This window comes from Sarcophilus harrisii, chromosome 4, assembly GCF_902635505.1.
Source record: "Sarcophilus harrisii chromosome 4, mSarHar1.11, whole genome shotgun sequence".
NCBI classification, from domain to species: Eukaryota; Metazoa; Chordata; class Mammalia; order Dasyuromorphia; family Dasyuridae; genus Sarcophilus; species Sarcophilus harrisii.
The window spans coordinates 46,217,673-46,244,157 of NC_045429.1; positions in this window are offsets into that span (position 1 = coordinate 46,217,673).

Consider the following 26,485-nt stretch of genomic DNA (forward strand, 5'->3'; position numbering starts at 1 on the left):
CTGGATGTTCATTTTAACTGGAAAGCATAATGGTTGTTGCTCCTTCAACAATGGCCTATTCCAAAATAGTGGGAAACAAAAGATCTTGCGATTAAGCCCAAGTATTGAAAGCTCTCTTCTAAGAGAAAACAATGGTTTTGTCTCCTTTCTTAAATATACCCTCCTAAATCCAACATCACACACCCCCAAACACCATACTTTGTATAAACTGTTTATTTTCAAATTTCTCTGAATAACTATGCTTCTCAAATACTTTCAATTTAATTTGAAAATGTCTTATTTCTTATATATTCTCTATTTTTAAATATCACTTCAGTATACTTTGTGCAAATTAAACATAAGATGTATTATTATGTGTTTTATAATACTAAAGGGATAATTCATTCCTTATCTTTAATCAAATGTGCTTTAAAAGGGCCCTTTTTAGCTCTAAGTCCTCTGATCTTCTGATCCTATTTTAAGAAATTTTATGGATGGCTATAAATTTGTATTTTCTTTTGTACTACTTTAAGCCTTATATGCAATTAAAATAAATGGTTTCCAGTTTTGCCATTTAAATGTTGCTTTCAGTGCCAATTTTGCTTAGAGCACATTATCATTTATCTTAACAATTTAATTGTTGGATATGTAAGTATTTTATTAACAAAAATGCATGCAATTTTACATGAAACTATTTTTAAAAGTAACTGTTCTTGGAATTTCACAACATTTAGTCAATTTGTACCAAGCATTACTATATTCTGGATATCATCCTATTTTTTTTTTTTTTATTTGAAAGGCACATAAAATTTTAAGATTTGAAAAAGATTTTAGAGGTCATGTAGTCTATCCTTTCACTTTCTATAAATATCTATATTTTGATATCTAGAATGTAGTCAATCTGATGCAGGCAGAAAATACAATGATCACTCGTTGACCCAATTCCATGACTGATCTGTGACTGACCTTTGACCTGGGCTTCACTGTAACAAACTTGGCAGATCCGAGAATCTGGTTGAAGTTGCAAATATAATTAAGGCTAAATATAATGCAGACACCCACTTGCCTTACTACATTCCACCTCAGAACTCACGAGCTCAAAAAATGCAATATTCTCACTTTTCTCAATAATAGGAATTATAGTTGTATATCATCATACCTCACATACCTTTAACTTTCTAAAACCTTTCTATCAGTTTCTTTTCAAACTCTTCCATTGAAAGGGAATTCATGAGTGTTTGAGCAATTTTTTACTTTTTTTGAGACAACCCTCTCTCATCATTAGATTTTTTTTCCCCCTTAAGTTAAAACCTTTATCCTGAAAATTAACTAACTAACCCTAGTTTGGAGATATAAAGAAAAAAAAGTTATAATTATTATGTTTTTAAATGGACTCTTAGAAGACATAAACTTGATGGGTTTTATTTTTCCCAGGCTAAGCAACCCTTGGCTATCTTTGTTGCTGTAAGGGTGGTATTTTTCCTTCAATTGCACTGTGTACTGAATAGTTTATAGGCCATTCTGGTTGCACTTCTATTCATTTTTACCATTTTCTCATTGTCTGATCCAAAATGTGCTATCACAACACTAACTCAATATCCAGTGAAGTCACATCAGTTGAGAATTAATTAATCATTTTAAGAAATATACACTTCTTCTTTTTTATTAATGATGACTGAATTTTTATTTTTATTTTGTTAGAAAATTACACTATTGTAACCATAAAATCATGAATATTACTAAGTAAAAAGACCAATTGCAAACATTTTGCCTCAAATGTCACATAAGACAAATACTAAATGAAGTACTTTTCTTTGGTCACATAATAAGTTAGGAAAAGAGTTTGGATTGCACCTTATATTTAAGTACAAAACTTTATCTGGTGCAATCTATCTCTCAGTTCATTTTAAAAACCAAAATTAGATATAAGTAAAATAGTAAAAATGATTTTACTATATTATTTCACATTATTAATCATTTTTAAACCTGACTAACAAATTAAAATAAAAAATGACTTGTACGGAGGAGAGACAGAAAGACAGAGACACAAAGATAAAGAGTGGGATACAGGGGGGCGGAGCCAAGATGGCTGAGAAGACACACGCGACTTTCTAAGCTCTTCTCTTACCCTCTTTATCAATATTATATCGAGCCTCAAAATAGTCTTGACTGCTACAATTGTAAAAGATAAAGTAGAACAACTCACTGGCGAAGAAAATCTGCAGTCTCCCAAAAAGGTTGGTCGGGCCAGGGGAGATCAAGGCAGACAGGGAGAGAAATTAGGTTCCGAGGAGAGTCTCAAACCAAGAGTGAAGGCACAGATCTCAGCACAAGCACACGCCCCAACCGTGCAGTAGGGCTTTTCCTTGAGAGCTGTGATCCTGCACGGCAGGAGGACACAGCCCGGGTTAGCCTCCAATCTGGGCAGTGGGGAGCTTGGCTTGGGGCCATAGAGCTTTTCCAGGGCCGATTTGCATCAGGCAGAGACACTGGAGCAGAGTTCCGGGCAGTCTGCGGTCTGGGGTCTGCGGTCTGTGGTCTGCAGTCAGCTGCTAATACTCACAGTCCCACAAGAGGCTCCGGCCTGGGGCAGTGACACTTTCACCCCTTAGTCTCTAGCCCAGGGCAATCGCTAACCCACTCAGCCCTACTAAGCAGTTTGATAGCTCGGCCAGTGCTGAATCCACTTCCTGTTGGAAGGAAGACTCTCACTCAGAGCACTCCATACCTCAGGAGCCGGAAATCAGTTTAAATCTTTCCCTGCTCTGCAGAGGAAGCTGGTAACCCCTTGCCTAGGAGACCTACCCTAAAGGCTTTTAAAACATGAATAAAAAGATGAAAAGAACGATCTACAGCTTCTATGCGAGAAAAGAGCAGGTCAGAAACCTGAAGAGACCTCAAAAAGAAAAATGCATCAGACTGTCCTCCTTTACATGTGTCCTCATAAAAGAGACCATTAAAAGTCTCAAAAAGAGAGTTAGAAGATAAATGGGGAAAGGAAAGAGAAGCCTTACAAAGAGAGCAACAACTTCCCTGAAATACAATTGGAAAAGTAAAAATCTCAGGAAAGTAAGAATTGTGAATTGAAAAAATAAAGAATTCACTAGAAGGTAGGATTTGTGAATTGAAAAGACAAAAACTCGCAAGAAAGTAGGATCTGTGAATTGAAAAGAAAATAATTCACTAAAAAAAAATTAGTGAAATGGAAAAAATTCCACAGACCAAAACAATACAATCAAAAACTCAATTGGACAATACAGAAAGAAGTAAAAAAGCTAATGAAGAAAATAAGTCTTTAAAAATAGAAAGAACAATTGAAACTAATGATTCATTAGAACAGCAAGAATCAGTCAAGCAAAACAAAAAATGACAAACTGAAAAACCATGAATTATCTACTTGCAAAACGACAGACTTGGAAAAATAGATCTAGGAGAGATAATCTGAGGATTATTGGACTTTCTGAAAACATGAATGAAAAAGAGCCTAGATACTATCTTTTACAAGAAATCATCAAAGAGAACTGCCCAAGATGTAATAGAATCAGAAGGTAAAATAGGCATTGAAAGAATTCATCGAACACCTTCTGAAAGAAACCCTAAAAGAAAAACCCCAAGAAATATTGTGGCAAAATTTCAGAACTATCAGATTAATGAAAAAATTTTACAAGCAGCCAAAAAAACCATTTAAATACGAGGTGCACAATAAGGATCACCCAAGATCAGCTGCCTCTACATTAAAGGAAAGAAGGGCCTGAATATGATATCGAAATGGCACAAAGAACTTGAGATGCAGCCAAGAATAAACTTCCCAGCTAAGTTGAGCATTTTCTTCCAGGGAAGAAGATGGACATTTAATAAACTAATAATTCCATTTGTTTCTGAAGAAAAACCAGAACTAAAACAAAAATTTGATCTCCAAGCATAGAACTCAAGAGGTGCAGAAAAGGTAAAAAATAACTCTTGAGAATTGTATTTCTAGTTGTGGATATACAAAAGAATACATGTATAATTTGATTGTACTGATATAACATAAAAAAGGGAAGTAGATATGGAAAAGGGATGATGGCAGAATAAGGTGGAAGGAGGATAAAAGAGGAAACCACATCCCACAAAGAGGCTAAGGAAACTTATCATATCTGAGGGAATTTAGAGAGGGAGAGACATTGTGAATCTTACTCCACTCAGAGTTACTCAAAGAAAAATCAATTGACATTTGTTTTAGAGAAAATTCTCTCGCCTCATTAAAAACGGGGAGAGAAAAAGGAAAAGAAAAAGAGTAATAAGGGAAGGAAGGGGAAAGACCTTCAAAGGGGGAGGGAGGATTCTAAAGAGGGTAAGCATCGTGATACAAGAGGGGTACAAAAGTTTAAAAAGGGGAAAGAGGGTTGGGGAGGCAAGAATAAGGAAAGCACAATCTGGGGTTATTAGGATGCAGGAAATACAGATTTAGTAATTTAACTGTAAATGTGAATGGATGAATCCCCATAAAGAGGAGGCAGATAGCAGACTGGATCAAAAGTCAGAACCTCCTAGCAATAATAGTTGTTTACAAGAAAAAACATTTAAAGCAGGGGATACATATAGAGTAAAGTAAAAGGCTGGAGCAAAATCTATTATGCTCAGGTGAAGTCAAAAGTAGGTAGCTTTCATCCTTATCTCAGATCAAGCAAAAGTAAAATTGATCTAATTAAAAGAGATAAGAAAGGAAACTACATCCTGCAAAGGGGAGCATAAACAACGAAGGAATATAATATTAAACAATATATGCACCAATGGTATGGCACCCAACTTCCTAAAGAGAAGTTAAGAGAGTTGCAAGAAGAAATAGACAACAAAAACTGTAAAGTAGGAGATCTCAACCTTGCACCCTCAGAAATTAGACAAATCAAACCACAAAACAAATAAGAAAGAAATTAAAGAAGTAAATAGAATATTAGAAAATTAGGTATGTTGGATCTTTGGAGAAAAATTGAATCGAGTTAGAAGGGAAATATACTTTCTTTTCAGCAGTTCATGGAACCTATTCAAAATTGACCATATATAGGAACATAAAAGACCTCAAATTAAATGCAAGAAAGCAGAAATAGTAAATGCTTTCTTTTCAGATCATGATGCAATAAAAACTACATTCAACAAAAAGTTAGGGGCAAATAGACCAAAAAGTAATTGGAAACTAAAACAATCTCATCTTAAAGAATGATTAGTGAAGCAGCAAATTATAGATACAATTAATAATTTCACTCAAGATAATGACAATGATGAGACATCATACCAAAATTTGTGGATGCAGCCAAAGCGGTAAGAAGAGGGAATTTAAATCCTTAGAGGCTTACTTGAATAAAACAGAGAAAGAAAAGATTAATGAATTGGCTTGCAACTAAAAAACTAAAAAAGACCAAATTAAAAACCCCAATCAAAATACTAAATTGGAAATTCTAAAATTAAAAGGAGAAATTAAAATATTGAAAGTAAAAAACTATTGAACTAATTAATAAAACTAAGAGTTGGTTCTATGAAAAGCCAATAAAATAGATAAGCTTTCTGGAAATCTGATTAGAAAAAGGAGGGAGGAAAATGAAATTAGCAGTCTTAAAAATGAAAACGGAGAACTTTCCACCAATGAAGAGGAAATTAGAGAAATAATAAGGAGTTATTTTGCTCAACTTTATGCCACTAAATTTGATAACCCAAGTGAAATGGATGATCTACTCCAAAAATACAGACTTCCCAGACTAACAGAGGAGGAAGTAAATTGCTTGAATAGTCCCATTTCAGAAAAAGAAATAGAACAGGCAATTAAACAACTCCCCTAAGAAAAAATCTCCAGGACCAGATGGATTACATGTGAATTTTACCAAACATTTAAAGAACAATGGCCCCAATGCTATATAAATTATTTGATAAAATAGGAATGAAGGAGTCCTACCAAATCTTCTATGACACAGACATGGTACTGATACCCAAACCAGGTAGGCTTGAAACAGAAAGAAAATTATAGACCAATCTCCCTAATGAATATTGATGCTAAAATCTTAAATAAGATATTAGCAAAAAGACTACAGAAAATCATCTCCAAGATAATACACTATGATCAAGTAGGATTTATACCAGGAATGCAGGGCTGGTTCAATATTAGAAAACTATCAATATAATTGGCCATGTTAATAACCAAATTAACAAAAACTCATATGATCATCTCAATAGATGCAGAAAAGCATTTGATAAAATCCTAACATCCATTCCTATTAAAAACACTTGAGAGTATAGAATAAATGGACTTTCCTTAAAATAATCTGCAAGCACTATTTAAAACCATCAGTAAGCATCATATGTAATGGAGACAAACCTGCAACCATTCCCAATAAGATCTGAGGAAACAAGGTTGCCCACTATCACCATTACTATTTAATATTGTATTAGAAACGCTAGCTATAGCAATAAGAGGTGAGAAAGATTAAAGGAATAAGAATAGGCAAATGAGGAAGCCAAATTATCACCTTTGCCGATGACATGATGGTATACTTAGAGAACCCCAGAGATTCTGCTAAAAAGTTATTAGAAATAATCCACAACTTTAGAAAAGTTGCTGGTTATAAATAAACCCACATAAGTCATCAGCATTCTTATATATCACTAACAAAATCCAACAGTCAGAGTTACAAAGAGAAATTCCATTTAAAAGTAACTACTGATAATATAAAACTATTTAGGAATCTATCTGCCAAGGGAAAATCAGAAACTTTATGAGCAAAATTACAGACCACTTTTCACACAAATTAAGTCTGATCTAACTAATTGAAAAATATTAAATGCTCTTGATAGGGCGAGCAAATATAATAAAGATGACATTATTACCTAAACTAATCTATTTATTTAGCGCTATACCAATCAGACTCCCAAAAACTATTTTAATGACCTAGGAAAAATAAACAACAAAGTTCATATGGAAAACAAAAGGTCAAGAATTTCATAGGGAATTAATGAAAAAAAATCAAATGATGGTGGCTTTTAAGCATGTACCAGATCTAAAATTATATTATAGAGCAGCAGTTACCAAAACTATTTGGTATTGGCTAAGGAATAGATTAGTTGATCAGTGGAATAGATTAGGTTCAAGGGATAAAATAGTCAACAAATATAGCAACCTAGTCTTTGATAAACCCAAAGATCCCAGCTTTGGGATAAGAACTTACTAGTTTGTTAAAAATTGTGGGAAAATTGGAAACTAATATGGCAGAAACTAGGCATTGATCCATACTTAACCCGTACACCAAGATAAGGTCAAATGGGTTCTTAATGACCTAGGCATAAAGAATGAAATTATTAATAAATTAGAGGAACATAGGATAGTTTACCTCTAGACCTGTAGAAGGGAAGGTCTTTATGACTCAAAAGCAGAACTAGAGATCATTACTGATCGCAAAATAGAAAATTTCGATTATACCAAACTGAAAAGTTTTTGTACAAACAAAACCAATGCAGACAAAGATTAGAAGGGAAGCAATAAACTGGGAAAATATTTTTACAGTCAAGTGTTCTGATAAAGGCCTCATTTCCAAAATATATAGTGAATTAACTCTAATTTATAAAAAATCAAGCCATTCTCCAATTGGAAATGGTCAAAGGATATGAACAGACAATTCTCAGATGAAGAAATTGAAACTATTTCTAGTCACATGAAATGATGCTCCAAGTCATTATTAATCAGAGAAATGCAAATTAAGACAACTCTAAGATACTCACTACATCTGTCAGATTTGGCTAAGATGACAGGAAAAAATGATGATTGTTGAGGGGATGAGGGAAAACTGGGACATTGATGCATTGTTGTGGAGTTGTGAACGAATCCAACCATTTTGGAGAGTAGTTTCGAAACTATGTCAAAAAGTTATCAAACTGTGCACTTACCCTTTGATCCAGAGTGTTACTACTTGGATTATATCCCAAAGAGATTATAACGAAGGAAAGGGACCTGTATGTCACGAATGTTTGTGGCAGCCCTTTTGTAGTGAGTAAAACTGGAAACTGAATGGATGTCCATCAGTTGGAGATAAGGTTGAATAAATTCGTGGTATATGAAAATTATGAATATTACTGTTCTAAAGAAATGACCAACAGGATAATTTCAGAAAGTCCTGAGAGACTTACATCGAACTGATGCTGAGTGAAATGAGTCAGGACCAGGAGATCATTATTATACTTCAACAAACATGCTATATGATGACCAGTTCTGATGGATCAGACCATCCCCAGCAACGAGATCAACCAAATCATTTCTAATGCAGCAGTAATGAACTGAACTAGCTATGCCAGAGAAAGAACTCTGGGAGATGACTAAAACAATTACATTGAATTCCTAATCCCTATATTTATGCACACCTGCATTTTTGATTTCCTTCACATAGCTAATTTGTACAATATTTCCAGAGTCTGATCTCTTTTCTGATACAGCAAAATAACGTTTTAGCATGTATATCTATATTGTTATCTAATCTTATATTTTAATATATTTAACATCTACTGTGTCATCCATCTAGGAGAGGGAGAGGAAAAGGTGAAAATATTGAGAACAAGAGTTTGGCAATTAGTTAATCTGTAAAGTTACCCTGAAAACAAAAAAAGATGGATAGATACATATTATATAATAATATATATATATATATATATATATATATAGAGAGAGAGAGAGAGAGAGAGAGAGAGAGAGAGAAAGAGAGAGATTTATTGTAAAAGAAAAATAAAAAAAATTCATGGGGAACTGAAAACCAAGGCAATTAGATAGATGGTAATAAAATTCCTAGAAACCTTTGCTAAGTTCATGTCACATAGCTCCAATTGACTATATCCTATCAAGATGAAATAACTTTTAGATTCAATTGCTGAAACATTTTTGTTGATAATTTTGAGATCATTTAAAAAAGAGGAGATGATAAAGGTCTCAAGGACAAATTTTTATCACTATGTCTTCTTATAATAGTGAAGAAAACTGAGTTTGAGTCAGAAAACCGAGGCAAAATTTATTATCTCTTCCAGTATGTGTATGATTAAAAGGAAGCAATGATTAAAAAGAATTTAGCATGGAATCATCACAAAGTGGCCATACCAAATGAAACTATTTTATTTTCTAAACAGTGATACTAAATTGGTTTATTAGGGAAATGACTGAGATCATTCACCTCATATTTTATGTAAACATTTAACAGTGCTTCACATGCTATTTTTAGACTTCTTGTTATGTTCCTCCTCTCTCTCTTATTCTTTATCCTCCTAATGGTAATAATCATACAGTTATCAGATGTCAAAATCAGAATATCAACTGTGAGAGCTAGATGTGTTGAATAAAAGATAATGCTGTGATGGAGAGAAAACATAAATAAAAAACATCTCACTCCTAACTAGATTTAAAATCCTTATTTATAAGGTTAATAATGATCTCTTAATTGGCAGATCCAATGCCTTTTCTTAATCATAATTTTTCTTTACTCATCTGTAACTCAGCTTTGGGACCTGCTACTAATTTTCACTGCCCACAGTTGCTTTGATCCAAGGCAATGGGATCAATGTTCCTTTATTCTGGGATATGCTAATTTCTGCTATTTTGTATTCAAACAACAGACTTACAGATTTGCTCCATGTGGAGTCTCAGTATACTGTCATTAGATTTGATCACAATGAAACCATGGAAAAGCTCTGCTGGTTCTGCTAGGAAAGAACTACAGGATCACCTTTAGTGTTGAATTCTTGTACTGATTATTCCTCTTCTTTGCCCAGACTGGATGGGGAGTTAGAATTGAGACTCACTTCTTCTTCAGGGATTAGAATCATGACATTGTTGGTTGTTCCAGAACTTCTCCTTGTTGGATATATAGAATATGGAATTGCAGCTCTTCCTCCAAGGAACTTAAATCCTAAGCAATGGTGTTTTCTTTTGTCTATAGATCTGTGACCTGAAGCTGTAGTAAGTAGTGGATATGTAAAGTGGTATGTATTTCTTTACTCTACAAATGTTTAGACCCTCTTATCCTGGATCTTGAGCATCTTGTTTTGTAGAACAGTCTTCATCTGAACTGAAATATTCCAGATAAAATATTACTGTTAAGATTCCATCTGCTTCACTCCATTTAAGTCTCTATGTTGACAAGGTCAGAAATAATAGATCACTTTGATTTTATTTTTCTTGTATATTTCAATCAGGATTCAGTTTGATAAGATTTTTTTTTAACATCTCTTTAGAAAAGTTATTTTGGAGTTGGAGGCAGAGGGAGGAATATCTATTCCTTTCTTTTTTCCCTCTTCTTCCCTCTTGGCTCCTCAGCTCCTCATTTGATATGCTTAATTAAATCACTGAACAAAACTGTTGTTTGGTTTAAATATTACTTAAATGAAAAATCTTGAAAAAGATTTTTTAAAAAAATAATTTTTGAAAAGTTGTCAAGTTAGAAACATTATATTAAGAGCCTTGTAGAGGTGTAAAACAAACAGCCAACATAACCAGAGGCCTCAAAGCTATTATAAATAAAATCTGGAAACAAAGCATATTTAAAGAGTTTTTTGTTCTTAAGAGGCAACTTCATGTTACAAAGTAACAGTCAACAAGTGAAAATATAATTTGCTGCTAGCTAGCTATTTTAATATCAAGGGAGAGAATTTATGGAATGAAAGCTTAGTCAGTTAGAGAATTCTTATAGCATATGTGTTTTGAGTTAGGTCTTTAAAAATATAGTGGACTTGGGTTGATAGAAAGAAGGGGAAGATTATTGATATCAATGTTTTTGCGATATATGTGAGCTTATGAGAGTAAAGAACCAGAGCATTGTGGTAACAGTTTTAAAGGAGCCTAATAATAGCAAACAACAGGATCTATGGGGATGATTAAATTAGGATCCTTAGCTTCCTTCAAGCCCCAATTCCTATTTATCTTTGAAAGTTTATCCTATCCTCCTTAGTTGTTTGTTCTGAGGGGTGTGTAGTTAATAAAATAAAATAAAATAAAATAATGAACCCAAAGGGGGGGATATAATATTAAGCTGAATTTGGATTATTAAAATTTTCTCCACTACTGAAGCTTAGAAAATGAAATCAACAAACAAGACCTCATTTGGAGCATTTACCAATTTCCAATATGTAAATGATCACACTGAAAATTTAACACTTGGCTCTTGTGAGTCATCTTGAACTGACCTCAATACAAATATGTTCACTTTAAACTCAGATAATCATGTATGTTCTTATTTTATTATGTAATGGCAGAGAAATTGAGGCAAGATAGCGATTAGAGAGTTTTAATATTTTATTTGAAAGGGAGAGATGGTTTTGTAATGCCAGAGATACTGAGCAAGATAGAGATTAGAGAATATTTAATAATTTATTAAATAGTAGAGATTTACTGGGACCAAATGGATCCATGGTTTGGTCCCAGGGCTGAATGAGACTATCTTCTCAAAGAATCCACCAGTGAATGTCAGATACAAGATTCTTTTAGAGGGAAACAAGATCTATGACATAATGGGGGAGGTCCCTGGATGGGATGACCTAATCGGGGGAGGAACCTAGGATGAAGATGACATAATGGAGGCAGGCACTTAGGATGACATAATGGAGGGAGGTACTGGAGAGGCTCCTGATATTCTAATGATATTTAAAATGGATAAAGACCTTTATGCCATCAAACACTAAGAGGCAATGATTATAGCCTAAGGTCTAAGATATAAGACCTTTATCCTAACATTAAGAGGGAATGGTTATAACCTGAGTCAGAGTAACTGAATAGGACAATTAGGGAAACTGGGTCAGGATATTAAAAGAGAAGCTATGGCACAACTGTTTGGTCCCAGGGATGAATGAGACTATCTGAGACTATTATCTTCAAGAACCCAGTATTGAATGTGGGATGCAAAGATTCTTTTATAGGGTAACAAGAATGATGACATAATGGGGATAGGCACCTGATATTCTAATTAACTGGGATGGGAAGAGGCACCTAATATTCTAAGATATAAGATATTTATCCTATCAAATATTCTGATGATTAAGAGGGAAGGGAAGTGTTGCAGCATTGAACAGAACAATTAGGAACTGAGGCATAACAATTCAGGGAAACTGAGGCAGGACAATTAGGGAAACTGAGGCAGGACAATAAAAGAGAACTGTGACACAACAATTATGTGTTTTCTTAGAAGAATTTCTCTGGTTCAGGGTGTGTACTCTTAAATTTGTGTATGTAGATTCAGAGCTCAATTGGCACTTGATATTTAATGTTGGAAAGACATAGAAAGAAGCTGTTCATAATGTCTGAAAATAAATGTAAAACATTTCATTTTTATATTGTTTCTCATCTGTAAAATGGGCAGTTGTGTTGAGCCAGAACAGCTACTTCATAGGGTTATATGGGGTACAAATGAGAAAATATATTTTAAATGATTTGCAGATCTTAAAGTATTATGTAAATGTTAGTTATTATGATTATGATCACCACTATTTTATCAATTTTTCTCTGCTTTCTTCTCTCCCTCCATTTCCCTGTCTCTATCCTTCCATTTTGCTTCTTTTGGTCTCTCACTCTCTTTATCCCTGTGTCTGTTTATGTCTGTCTGTCTTTGTCTCTCCATCTCTCGGTTTCTCTTTATCTGTGTCTGTCTGATTCTATTTGTCCCTCTCCCTCTCCCTTTCCTTCTCTCTTTCCCTCTTTCTCTCTCTCTCTCTCTCTCTCTCTCTCTCTCTCTCTCTCTCTCTGTCTCTCTCACTTTCTCCCCTCTTTCTCTCTTCTCCTTACTTTCTCCCCCAATCTATCTTCATCCCTCCCTCTCTGTGTCTCTATCTTTCTGTTTGTTGCTATCTTTCTGTCTTTCTCTCTCCTCAGATCTGTAACCTATAATAGAATGGATGATGGATTTGGAGTCAGAGGACCTGGGAATTTATCATGGCTCTACTTGACTTACAAAGCATCACTTGACCTTTAGGTCTTCAATTTTCTTATCTATAAAATGAGCAATTAGATTAGATAATTATTTAAGTCTTTCCTCTATGTAACATCCTATGATTTAATGAGATTTATTATATAAAAATTTCAAATTATTTTGCATACATCTTCACATCCTTGAAAACTAAGCAAAGATAAGGATTTTTATGTTCCTTGATAAATGAGAAACAAGGACAAGGCTTTATATTTTAAATATTCACTTATTCACCCTCACTTTAACCCTAAGGATCGAAATAAAGACAAGTGATGTCAAACAATTTACTTAATTGAGATTTCAGTGATGGTCCATTTCCAAGATACTTTCCTTGCTTAGTAGTGTTAGATTTAGTCACATTTTCTTTGAGTGTTGTTATAACACGATGTTACCTCCTAACATTGAATTTTTTAAATATAATTTGTCCCTTTCATTATAATTGCCTCATCCATTCTTACCTATCTTATTTTTCAAATCAGAGAGTAACACACATAGGCACTTGAATTGTTATCCTCTGCTCATTCAAACTTCCATTTTTTTCTCACAGTTCACATTTTTTTTTTCTTCTAGGATCTTAAAGCACACTTTGGAAGTAGGGAAATAATTTTGTCCTGGTTCTATGGTTTATAAGCCCCCACTAGTGTGCTTTCTTCATTTACTTTTTAATTGATAACAATTAGATAGGCATAAAATATCCTGCAAAAAGTAAGTGATAGCTTCTTCCATCAAGACATAGAAGACTCAGGGAAAAGATATGTTTATACTGATAGTATATTTAATAATAAAAAAAAATAACACACAGCTTGTAGAAGTCCTTTTTGCTTGAAGATCTTTTCCCATCTCTTCATGAGTTACTCATGAAATTTTCTTTAGGTATATTATAACTCTTACGTTGGAGTCTAAAAAAAAAACTTTTAATAGCTATTTATTTACAAGTTATATGCATGGGTAATTTTACAGCATTGACAATTGCCAAACCTTTGTTCCAATTTTTCCCTTCCTTCCCCCCATCCCCTCCCCTAGATGGCAGGATGACCAATACATGTTAAATATATTAGAGTATAAACTAAATACAAAATAAGTATACATGTCCAAACCATTTTTTTGCTGTACAAAAAGAATCAGACTCCAAAATATTGTACAGTTAGACTGTGAAGGAAATCAAAAATGCAGGTGGACAAAAATATAGGGATTGGAAATTCGATGTAATCGTTCCCAGTCATCTCCCAGAGCTCTTTCGCTGGGTGTAGCTGGTTCAGTTCATTACTGCTCCATTGGAACTGATTTGGTTCATCTCATTGCTGGAGATGGCCAGGTCCATCAGAATTGATCACCATATAGTATTGTTGTTGAAGTATATAATGATCTCCTGGTCCTGCTCATTACACTCAGCATCAGTTCATGTAAGTCTCTCCAGGCCTTTCTGAAATCATCCTGTTGGTCGTTTCTTACAGAAGAATAATATTCATTATTATTAATATACCACAATTTATTCAGCCATTCTCCAATTGATGGGCATCTACTCAGTTTCTAGTTTCTGGCCACTACAAAGAGGGCTGCCACAATATGTTGGAGTCTTACAGACTTTTGAAGCCACCATTCATGAATTAGTCCTCAGTTTTTGCCCACTTGTTCTGAGATTGCTTTTGGGAGCAGAAATTACCAGTTTACAAGTTATACCTTTTGCTAAGATAATTCTCTCCTCTCTACTTCAGGTCCTTGCTTAAAACTTGGCTGCAAACCTTGTTTCACTAAATTTTAAGACAATGTAGCCTCAGTTTCCAAACTAAGGATGTGACCTTGTCCCTCAGTCAATCCCACCAAATAGAACATACACTTGGCTATTTGATTCAATAGAGATATCCAGACCATGTTGATAGTTAGCTTCAAATGATTGAATACAAAAGAATTCTCCCCTGCTAAAGGTATTTAAATTAAATAGGGTGATGTAATTTTGATTATAGAATTAATTCCCTCCCTGCATTGTCAGAATAGGTCATGGCATTATAGAGGCTAAGACAGATCACTTAGAATTTTCCCCAGAATTGAATTTTGTTCCTATAAAACTGGATCCTACTTCAGACATAGAAGATAGAGCAAAGGTATAGAAATGGATAATAGAATTTAATCTGTAAGGACCAGGAAAAAGGACAATTAGTTGGATCAAAGACTAAAATGAGAATGGCAAAGTGTTTCAAAATTGGAAAGGTAAGAAAAGGCCTTATTATGAAAAGCTTCCCAAAGAATAATTAGACAATACAATTTTTAGAGGCAAGAGGAAACTATGAAGAAATCAAGAAGCCTATCTAAAATAATTCAATATAGATTTTAGTATAGCACAAGACAAACCTAGGGTAGGAAATAGACTACTGATTCAACATTAAGAAGACTTGAAATAAATTCCTATCAAAGATCCCTACTAACCATTCAACCTTGGGCAAATGATTTGACATTTCTCTACTTTAGTACTTCATCTGGAGAATCAGGTAAATTCCTTTATCTTTAAATCTAAGCCAAAAGGATTCATTCCATTAAATATAGTTATTTAAAAAAAAATTACAAGGGGATGTGTACTTCAAAGATAAGGAACAAACAAATAAATCAATCCTCCAAACACTTCTTGGAAATGCTCTTTCCTTCATTGTCATAATCCCTGAGAAAGAGTATCAAAAAAGTCAATGTAGCATGATGATATACAGTAGTCTCATGTGTAGGCAACACCTACCCTTAGCAAAATCAGATTCAATAAAGAAAGAGCAGTTGTAAAAGCTACCATAGAATGATGTTTGTTTAGTAATCAAGTACCTGATGTCATGCTCAAATGGCTTTCCTCACTTCAAAAGCAAATAAATAAATGAATTAATTAATAAAAAGGGAAAAAAACAAACAAAACCAAGTTCTATCTGAAAAGTAAAGTTATTACCTACAAAATATCTCAAAACCTGAGTGTTGTTATTGTTGTTGTTGTTGTTTTCCACTATGGCCATTGGTTCAAGTCCTTCCTAATAATGTTTTCTCCATTGTTAGGTGTGGCACAAGTTTTATTTACCATTTAACATTATTAGCTATCACACAGTTATTGTTATGCCACAGTTCCCTTTTAATGTCCTAACCCAGTTCCCCTAATTGTCCTTTATAGTTACTCTGCCTCAGATTATAACCTTTCCCTCTTAATGTTTGATGAGATAAAGGTTTTATATATTTAGGCTATAATCATTCCTTCTTAATGTTTGACAGGATAAAGGTCTATCCATTATAGACATCATTAGAATATCAGGAGCCTCTCCAGTACCTCCCTCCATTATGTCATCCTGGTGCCTCCCCACCATTAGGTTATCCCCATGCAGATACCTCCCCCATTATGTCATTGTTCTTGTTATCCAATAAAAGAGGCTTGCTGTCTGATATTCAGTGCTGGATTCTTTGAGATGATAGTCTTCTTCAGCCTTGGGACCAATCATAGATCAATTTGGTCATATATCTCTCCATTTAATAAATTATTAAATTGTTCTCTAATCTCTGCCTTGCTCAGTTTCTCCTGTATTACACTATCAATGATAGAACAAGAAGAAGCATAAACTCTTTTTACCTAATACTTCTATGATACGCTCTTGTGTAAAGCATCTCAAACTATGGAGGCATAGCTTTGGAATTTAGCTCAGTTCCTATAAAGCACTGAGCTAAACAAGTATGGGCAGATTATCATGACTATTTGATAACTCCATCTTTTTGCCCAAAATTCCAAACACTTCTCTATTAGAGTGACTCTATCATCTTCAGGCATCAGTAATGCTATGACTACAAAACTTAGCCTGGTTTTTGAGTTTACTTACCTAATAAAGGTAGGAACCTTTACTTCATCCAAATTGAACAGACAAAAGGGAAAGGCTTATTTCTGTTTTTCAGTGTTCAAATACCTTCAGAGGGAAAGAAGGTTTCATGACCTTTCACCTTATGGGATCATCTGTAAGCAAAGCAGGTGAGCAAAAGAATAATTGAGTGAAGATAAGAGATAAATATTGTTCTTTACTAAGTTGTATGTAGGCTACCCAGTTTCCAGATTGCCAGTATATGCTGATTATGTTTCATATAAATTTCAACTGATTTGATAAACCTAATATCCTAGGATACTACTTTCAGAACTATAGTCTACCTTATAGACAGGAAGAGAAGTTTAAAGTTGTTATTTATATCAATACCCCTCAGCATAAATCCATTTTCTTAATTTTATTTAGATAATCTTTTGCTTTCACTCTAATGAAGAGAAAACAAGTGTGTATAAATATAAATATATAAATATTAACATAATAAACAAGTATATTTAAACAACATGTATACTATATATATGTACATAGATACTATGGAGTGATTAATTTTAGATTTCCACATTATATTTAACTTATATAAATAATTATGTTCATTATATATGTATACATATATATGCATATGTACATAGATTGAAAATAGATCAATAAAGGCTTCCTGCAGAACATGGTAGTTTCATCTTGTAGAAGAGAGGTTACACAATCAAGAAATGGATGGCCAGGAAAAAGTCAGATACACACACACACACATACACACACACAAGAAAGAAATGGCAAACCATTCCAGTATCTTTGTCAAGAAAATCCCAGGGTTATGAAGAGTTGGACATGACTGAAATGACTGATCAACAACAACTACAATACATGCATAAATTTATACATCTCTATCTTTATACACTCCTTCCTTCCTTTCATTTCACAGAATTCCTCTCTTTAAGATGAAGCTCGGGTAGCATTTGTTTAATGGAAAGTTTTTCTTGACTCTTCCTCCTTCACATCTATTAATGTCTTCTTAAAATTGCATACATACATATATGCACATATTTGAGTTATATATGTGTGTACATAATCTAAAATTAACAAATATAATAACACCTTGTCAATCTGTGTGCCTATAAAAATTGTTTCCATGCTATACACATACATTTGTTATCTTTAGATTTATACATTTATTTCATATATACTTATCCCCCAGTTTAAGCTCATTGTGATTAAGATTTCTTTCATTCTTTGGACTTATCTCCCCTTCACTTGGTAAAGTTTCTGACACATAATGGTCATTTAGTAAGTAGTTATTGATATTATTTGCAGTAATGTATTTATAACTGTTTAAGAGATCCTTATTACAATTGTATTCTCAATTTCCAACAGTAGAGAAGTTATTTTGTATCTATTTGCATATTGTTTCATCAAAGAAGCATAGTTCATGATTCTATGAATCATCCAGGCTGCTAGTCAGACCATGCAATCCATTCTGTTTTATAGATGAAGAAGCTCAGGGTCATAGAGGAAAGTGATTTACACAAAGGTAAAAGTATAGATAGAGAAAATGAAAGATTTGAGTTTGGCTCCTCTGCTTCCAAAACCCGAGATTTTTGTACTATGCAAAGCTAGACATTGCTTTAAAAATTCCTACCTTTTAAAATTTTCATTGTTATGTCTATCCTTCTCCTATGGAATTTGCCTGCATTCTCAGTATATTTCAGCCAGTAAATTGTGCTATTTATTGGTAAATTATTCTAATTCAGTGGATGTGGATAGGGTCAGTTTTATCCTAAATTAATCTCCAGAGGGATTGTTTAAGAAGCCCTAAGAGATAACCTTTTTTTTTTTTTTTTTTTTTTTTTTTTTTGACACAATGGCGAATGGCTAGGCAGGATCATTTTAGTCCAAATGAGTCATTTAAAGTTCCTCAAACCAAATCAGATCCATCCTTACTTATCTCTACATGTAAGAACAGATCTATTATTGAATTTAAAGGTACTATAATATTATCCTTAATATTAATATGTATATTTTTATTTCAGTGCCAATTTTCTTGTGTGTCTTTTAAAATTGCAGTACTGTAAATAAATAGTAGGCCAATATACTTGGTCCTTGGTACATTTTTAGAAGTATTTACCATTAAATTCCAATGCACTTAATATATACATTTGGTACTAAGAAACTCAAATACCATGCTACCAATGAGTCTTTCTAAATAATCCGATACCCTATGTTCAATGATGCCACATTTATCCTGCATGCTTCTGCATTTCATTTTTGGTAATCAACTTATTCAAAGTAATCCAATTTCCCAGCACAACAATAACTTTGTGGAGCAGAACTAAAAGGATTATGAAAAATAAACACCCTTTACAGTGAGTGGTGGGAGCCAGCAAAGTCAACAACAAGGGGGAGAGGAAAAAAAAAATCTACATATGTATTAGAAAGTAGTATAAAAAGATACTGAATTAAGGTAAGGCACTTAGCCAGCAACACCAACAAGAGGTAGAATAATCTAATCATCCCTTGGTTAGATAACCCTTTGCCACAAAGAACCAATTGTCAGGCAGGAATCAACAAAACACATCTTTCTTACTAGTCTAATTATCAGCGTAGCTTTTCAATTTCATACAATATGTGTATATAATGTGCTATCAGTTTCAAAGGAAGTACATAAGTCTGGATGCAAGAAGACAATAGCTATCTTCAAATATTTTAAGGCAGTCACACATGGGATAGATATATAGACTTATCCAATTTGATTTGAAATAGAAGATTCCAAAAGGCAAACTTGATCTCAGTGTAAGACAGAATTTCATAATCATAATCTGATATCAAAAATATACTGGAGGGCACCTTGTTATGTGTGAAGATCTCTCTGTCTCTGTGTCTATCTCGCTGTGTCTGTGTCTGTGTCTGTCTCTGTCTGTCTGTCTTTCTCTTTCTTTCTCTCTCACAGACACACACACACAAAAATACACACACACACACACACCCCACATACACACACTTTTTCTTTGTCCCCCTCTAACTTCCACAAAATGCTTTAAACAAAAAAATGAATCATCACCTTTTGGAAAACATCACTATCTTTTCAAGTCATGCATGTTAGAGCATAACATCACATGGCTAGAGATGATAGGATACTTAGAGTTTATCACTCCAAAACTCACATTTTAAAGATTATTATACTGAGACCACTGTAAATGAAGAGGTTTTTCAAAGATCATAAAATAATGGTTGGAGCTAGCTCAAAATGAGTCATCTGATTCCATTTCTAAGCAAGCTTCTTATGGAAATTCCAATTTGAGTAGGAGTGGGATATACAGTGTCTGAGGAAGTGAGTTCTAATCATAGTTATGCATTATTATGATAACTTGAAAATTATATAACCATCCCCAGCCTTATTTTCCCAATTATAAAATGAATATAAATAACTTCTAAGTATTCTATAAATATTATATCTATCATTTGGGTAAGATATAGATATAGATGTAAATAAAAATATATATATATATTTTTTAATTTAATAGCCTTTTATTTACAGGATATATGCATGGGTAACTTTACAGGATTAACAATTGCCAAACCTCTTGTTCCAATTTTTCACCTCTTACCCCCCACCCCTCCCTAGATGGCAGGATGACCAGTAGATGTTAAATATATTAAAATATAACTTAGATACACAATAAGTATATCATGACCAAAACATTATTTTGCTGTACAAAAGAATCAGACTCTAAATTTTGTACAATTAGCTTGTGAAGGAAATCAAAAATCAGGTGTGCATAAATATAGGGATTAGGAATTCAATGTAATGGTTTTTAGTCATCTCCCAGAGTTCTTTTCTGGGCATACTAGTTCAGTTCATTACTGCTCCATTAGAAATGATTTGGTTGATCTCGTTGCTGAGGATGGTCTGATCCATCAGAACTGGTCTCATCATCTAGTCTTGTTGTTGAAGTATATAATGATCTCCTGGTCACTCTCATTTCACTCAACATCAGTTCGTGTAAAGTCTCCAGGCCTTTCTGAAATCATCCTGTTGGTCATTTCTTACAGAACAGTAATATTCCATAATTTTTCATATACCACAATTTATTCAGCCATTCTCAACTGATGGACATCCATTCAGTTTCCAGTTTCTAGCCACTACAAAGGAGTGCCACAAACATTCGTGCACATACAGGTCCCTTTCCCTTCTTTATAATCTCTTTGGGATATAATCCAGTAGTAACACTGCTGGATCAAAGGTAGGCACAGTTTGATAACTTTTGAGCATAGTTCCAAACTACTCTCCAAAATGAGTTGGATTCGTTCACTACTCACCAACAATGCATCAATGTCCCAAGTTTTTCCCGCATCCCTCAACAATCATCTTATTATTTTTCCTGTCATCTTAGCCAATCTGAACAGGTGTGTAGTAAGTATCTTAGAGTTGTCTTAATTTGCATTTCTCTGATTAATAATGACTTGGAGACATCTGTTCATATGACAGAAATAGTTTCAATTTCTTCATCGAGAATTGTCTGTTCTATCCTTTGACCATTTTTCAATTGGAGAATGGCTTGATTTTTTATAAATTAGCGTTAATTCTCTATAAATTTTGGAGATGAGGCCTTTATCAGAACCTTTGACTGTAAAAATATTTTCCCAGTTTATTGCTTCCCTTCTAATCTTGTCTACATAGTTTTGTTTGTGCAAAAACTTTTCAGTTTGGTATAATCAAATTTTCTATTTTGTGATCAGTAATGATCTCTAGTTCTGCTTTGGTCATAAAGACCTTCCTTCCACAGGTCTCAGGGTAAACTATCCTATGTTCCTCTAATTTATTAATAATTTCATTCTTTATGCCTAGGTCTATGATCCATTTGACCTTATCTTGGTGATACGCGTTAAGTATGGATCAATGCCTAGTTTCTGCCATATTAGTTTCCAATTTTCCAGCAATTTTTATCAAACAGTAAGTTCTTATCCCAAGCTGGGATCTTGGGTTTCAAAGACTAGGTTCTTATGTGACTGTTTTATCCCTTGAACCTAATCTATTCCACTGATCAACTAATCTATTCCTTAGCCAATACCAAATAGTTTTGGTAACTGCTGCTCTATAATATAATTTTAGATCTGGTACAGCTAAGCCACCTTCATTTGATTTTTTTTTCATTAATTCCCTTGAAATTCTTGACCTTTTGTTTTTCCATATGAACTTTGTTTTTTTTTCTAGGTCATCAAAATAGTTTTTTGGGAGTCTGATTGGTATAGCGCTAAATAAATAGATTAGTTTAGGTAATATTGTCATCTTTATTATATTTGCTCGCCCTATCCAAGAGCATTTAATATTTTTCCAGTTGGTTAGATCAGACTTAATTTGTGTGAAAAGTGGTCTGTAATTTTGCTCATAAAGTTTCTGATTTTCCCTTGGCAGATAGATTCCTAAATATTTTATATTATCAGTAGTTACTTTAAATGGAATTTCTCTTTGTAACTCTGACTGTTGGATTTTGTTAGTGATATATAAGAATGCTGATGACTTATGTGGGTTTATTTTATAACCAGCAACTTTGCTAAAGTTGTGGATTATTTCTAATAACTTTTTAGCAGAATCTCTGGGGTTCTCTAAGTATACCATCATGTCATCGGCAGAGAGTGATAATTTGGCTTCCTCATTGCCTATTCTTATTCTTTAATCTCTTTCTCAGCTCTTATTGCTATAGCTAGCGTTTCTAATACAATATTAAACAGTAACGGTGATAGATGGGCAACCTTGTTTCACTCCAGATCTTATTGGGAATGGTTGCAGTTTGTCTCCATTACATATGATGCTTACTGATGGTTTAAATAGATGCTGATTATTTTAAGGAAAAGTCCATTTATTCCTATACTCTCAAGTGGTTTTAATAGGAATGGATGTTGGATTTTATCAAATGCTTTTTCTGCATCTATTGAGATGATCATATGGTTTTGTTAATTTGGTTATTAACATGGCCAAGTTATATTGATAGTTTTCCTAATATTGAACCAGCCCTGCATTCCTGGTATAAATCCTACTTGATCATAGTGTATTATCTTGGAGATGATTTTCTGTAGTCTTTTGCTAATATCTTGTTTAAGATTTTAGCATCAATATTCATTAGGAGATTGGTCTATAATTTTCTTTCTCTGTTTTCAGCCTACCTGGTTTAGGTATCAGTACCATGTCTGTGTCATGAAGGAATTTGGTAGGACTCCTTCATTCCCTATTTTATCAAATAATTTATATAGCATTAGGCCAATTGTTCTTTAAATGTTTGGTAAAAGTCACATAAATCCATCTGGTCCTGGGGATTTTTCTTAGGGAGTTGATTAATTGCCTGTTCTATTTCTTTTCTGAAATGGGACTATTCAAGCAATTTACTTCCTCCTCTGTTAGTCTGAAGTCTGTATTTTTGGAGGTAGTCATCCATTTCACTTAGGTTATCAAATTTAGTGGCATAAAGTTGAGCAAAATAACTCCTTATTATTTCTCTAATTTCCTCTTCATTGGTGGAAAGTTCTCCCTTTTCATTTTTAAGACTACTAATTTCATTTTCCTCTCTCCTTTTCTAATCAGATTTACCAAAGGCTTCTCTATTTTATTGGCTTTTTCATAGAACCAACTCTTAGTTTTATTAATTAGTTCAATAGTTTTTTACTTTCAATATTTTAATTTCTCCTTTTAATTTTAGAATTTCCAATTTAGTATTTGATTGGGGTTTTAATTTGGTCTTTTTAGTTTTTTAGTTGCAAGCCAATTCATTAATCTTTCTTTCTCTGTTTTATTCAAGTAAGCCTCTAAGGATATAAAATTCCCTTTTCTTACCGCTTTGGCTGCATCCCACAAATTTTGGTATGATGTCTCATCATTGTCATTATCTTGAGTGAAATTATTAATTGTATCTATAATTTGCTGCTTCACCCAATCATTCTTTAAGATGAGATTGTTTAGTTTCCAATTACTTTTTGGTCTATTTCCCCCTAACTTTTTGTTGAATGTACTTTTTATTGCATCATGATCTGAAAAGAAAGCATTTACTATTTCTGCTTTCTTGCATTTAATTTTAAGGTCTTTATGTCCTAATATATGGTCAATTTTTGAATAGGTTCCATGAACTGCTGAGAAGAAAGTATATTCCCTTCTATCTCCATTCAATTTTCTCCAAAGATCCAACATACCCAACTTTTCTAATATTCTATTTACTTCTTTAATTTCTTTCTTATTTGTTTTGTGGTTTGATTTGTCTAATTCTGAGAGTGCAAGGTTGAGATCTCCTACTATTACAGTTTTGTTATCTATTTCTTCTTGCAACTCTCTTAACTTCTCCTTTAGGAAGTTGAATGCCATACCACTTGGTGCATATATGTTTAATATTGATATTGCTTCGTTGTTTATGCTACCCTTTAGCAGGATGTAGTTACCTTCCTTATCTCTTTTAATTAGATCAATTTTTACTTTTGCTTGATCTGAGATAAGGATGGCTACCCTACTTTTTGACTTCACCTGAAGCATAATAGATTTTGCTCCAGCCTTTTACTTTTACTCTATATGTATCCCCCTGCTTTAAATATGTTTCTTGTAAACAACATATTGTAGGGTTCTGACTTTTGATCCAGTCTGCTATCTGCCTCCTCTTTATGGGGGAGTTCATCCCATTCACATTTATGGTTAGAATTACTAAATCTGTATTTCCTGCCATCCTAATAACCCCAGATTGTGCTTTACTTATTCTTGCCTCCCAACCCTCTTTCCCCTTTTAAACTTATTTACCCTCTTGTATCCATGATACTTATCCTCTTTATAATCCCTCCTCCCCCCCTTTGAGTCTTTCCCCTTCCTTCCTTATTACTCTTTTTCTTTTCCCTTTTCCTCCCCCCGTTTTTAATGAGGCGAGAGAGAATTTTCTCTAAAACAAATGTCAATTATTTTTTCTTTGAGCCAACTCTGATGAGAGTAAGATTCACACAATGTTCCTCCCCCTCTCTAAATTCCCTCAGATATGATAAGTTTCCTTAGCCTCTTTGTGGGATGTGGTTTCCCTCTTTTTATCCCTCCTTCCCACCTTATTCTGCCATCATCCCTTTTCCATATCTACTTCCCTTTTTATGTTATATCAGTACAATCAAATTATACATGTATTCTTTTTGTATATCCACAACAGAAATACAATTCTCAAGAGTTATTTTTACCTTTTCTGCATCTCTTGAGTTCTATGCTTGGAGATCAAATTTTTGTTTAGTTCTGGTTTTTCTTCAGAAACAAATGGAATTCATTTGTTTCATTAAATGTCCATCTTCTTCCCTGGAAGAAAATGCTCAGCTTAGCTGGGTAGTTTATTCTTGCTGCATCTCAAGTTCTTGTGCCTTTCGGAATATCATATTCCAGGCCCTTCTTTCCTTTAATGTAGAGGCAGCCAGATCTTGGGTGAGCCTTATTGTGGCACCTCAGTATTTAAATGGTTTTTTTTGGCTGCTTGTAAAATTTTTTCCTTAATCTGATAGTTCTGAAATTTTGCCACAATATTCCTTGGGTTTTTATTTTGGGTTTCTTTCAGAAGGTGTTCGATGAATTCTTTCAATGACCTATTTTACCTTCTGATTCTATTACATCTGGGCAGTTCTCTTTGATGATTTCTTGTAAAATAGTATCTAGGCTCTTTTTTTCATCATAGTTTTCAGAAAGTCCAATAATCCTCAGATTATCTCTCCTAGATCTATTTTCCAAGTCTGTGGTTTTTGCAAGTAGATAATTCGTGGTTTTTTCCAGTTTGTCATTTTTTTGTTTTTGCTTGACTGATTCTTGCTGTCTCAATGAATCATTAGTTTCAATTTGTTCAGTTCTAATTTTTAAAGAATTATTTTCTTCAATAGCTTTTTTTACTTCTTTCTGTATATGTCCAATTGAGTTTTTGAATGTATTGTTTTGGTCTGTGGAATTTTTTTCCATTTCACTAATTTTTTTTTAGTGAATTATTTTCTTTTTCCAATTCACAGATCCTACTTTCTTGCGTGTTCTTTGTCTTTTCCAATTCACGGATCCTACTTTCTTGCGTGTTCTTTGTCTTTTCCAATTCACGGATCCTACTTTCTTGCGAGTTCTTTGTCTTTTCCCATTCACAAATCCTACTTTCTAGTGAATTCTTTATTTTTTCCAATTCGTATTTCAGGAAGTTGTTGCTCTCTTGTAAGGCTTCTCTTTCCTTTCCCCATTTATCTTCTAACTCTCTTTTGAGACTTTTAATGGTCTCTTCTATGAGAGCATTATGTAAAGGAGGACAGTCTGATGCATTTTTGCTGTTTGAGGTCTCTTCAGGTTTGCTGACCTGCTCTTTTTCTGCATAGAAGCTGTCGATTGTTCTTTTCATCTTTTTATTCATGTTTTAATGCCTTTAGGGAAGGTCTCCTAGGCTAGGGGGTTACCAGCTTCCTCTGCAGAGCAGGGAAAGATGTAAACCGATTTCTGGCTCCGAGGTATGGGAGTGCTCTGAGTGAGAGTTTTCCCTTCCCCAACAGGAAGTGGATTCAGCACTGGCCGAGCTATCAAACTGCTTAGTAGGGCTGAGTGGATTATCGATTGCCCTAGGCTAGAGACTAAGTGGTGAAAGTGTCACTGCCCCAGGCCGGAGCCTCTTGTGGGACTGTGAGTATTAGCAGCTGACTGCAGACAGCCACAAACTCTGCCCAGTGTCTCTGCCTGATGCAAATCGGCCCTGGAAAAGCTCTATGGCCCCA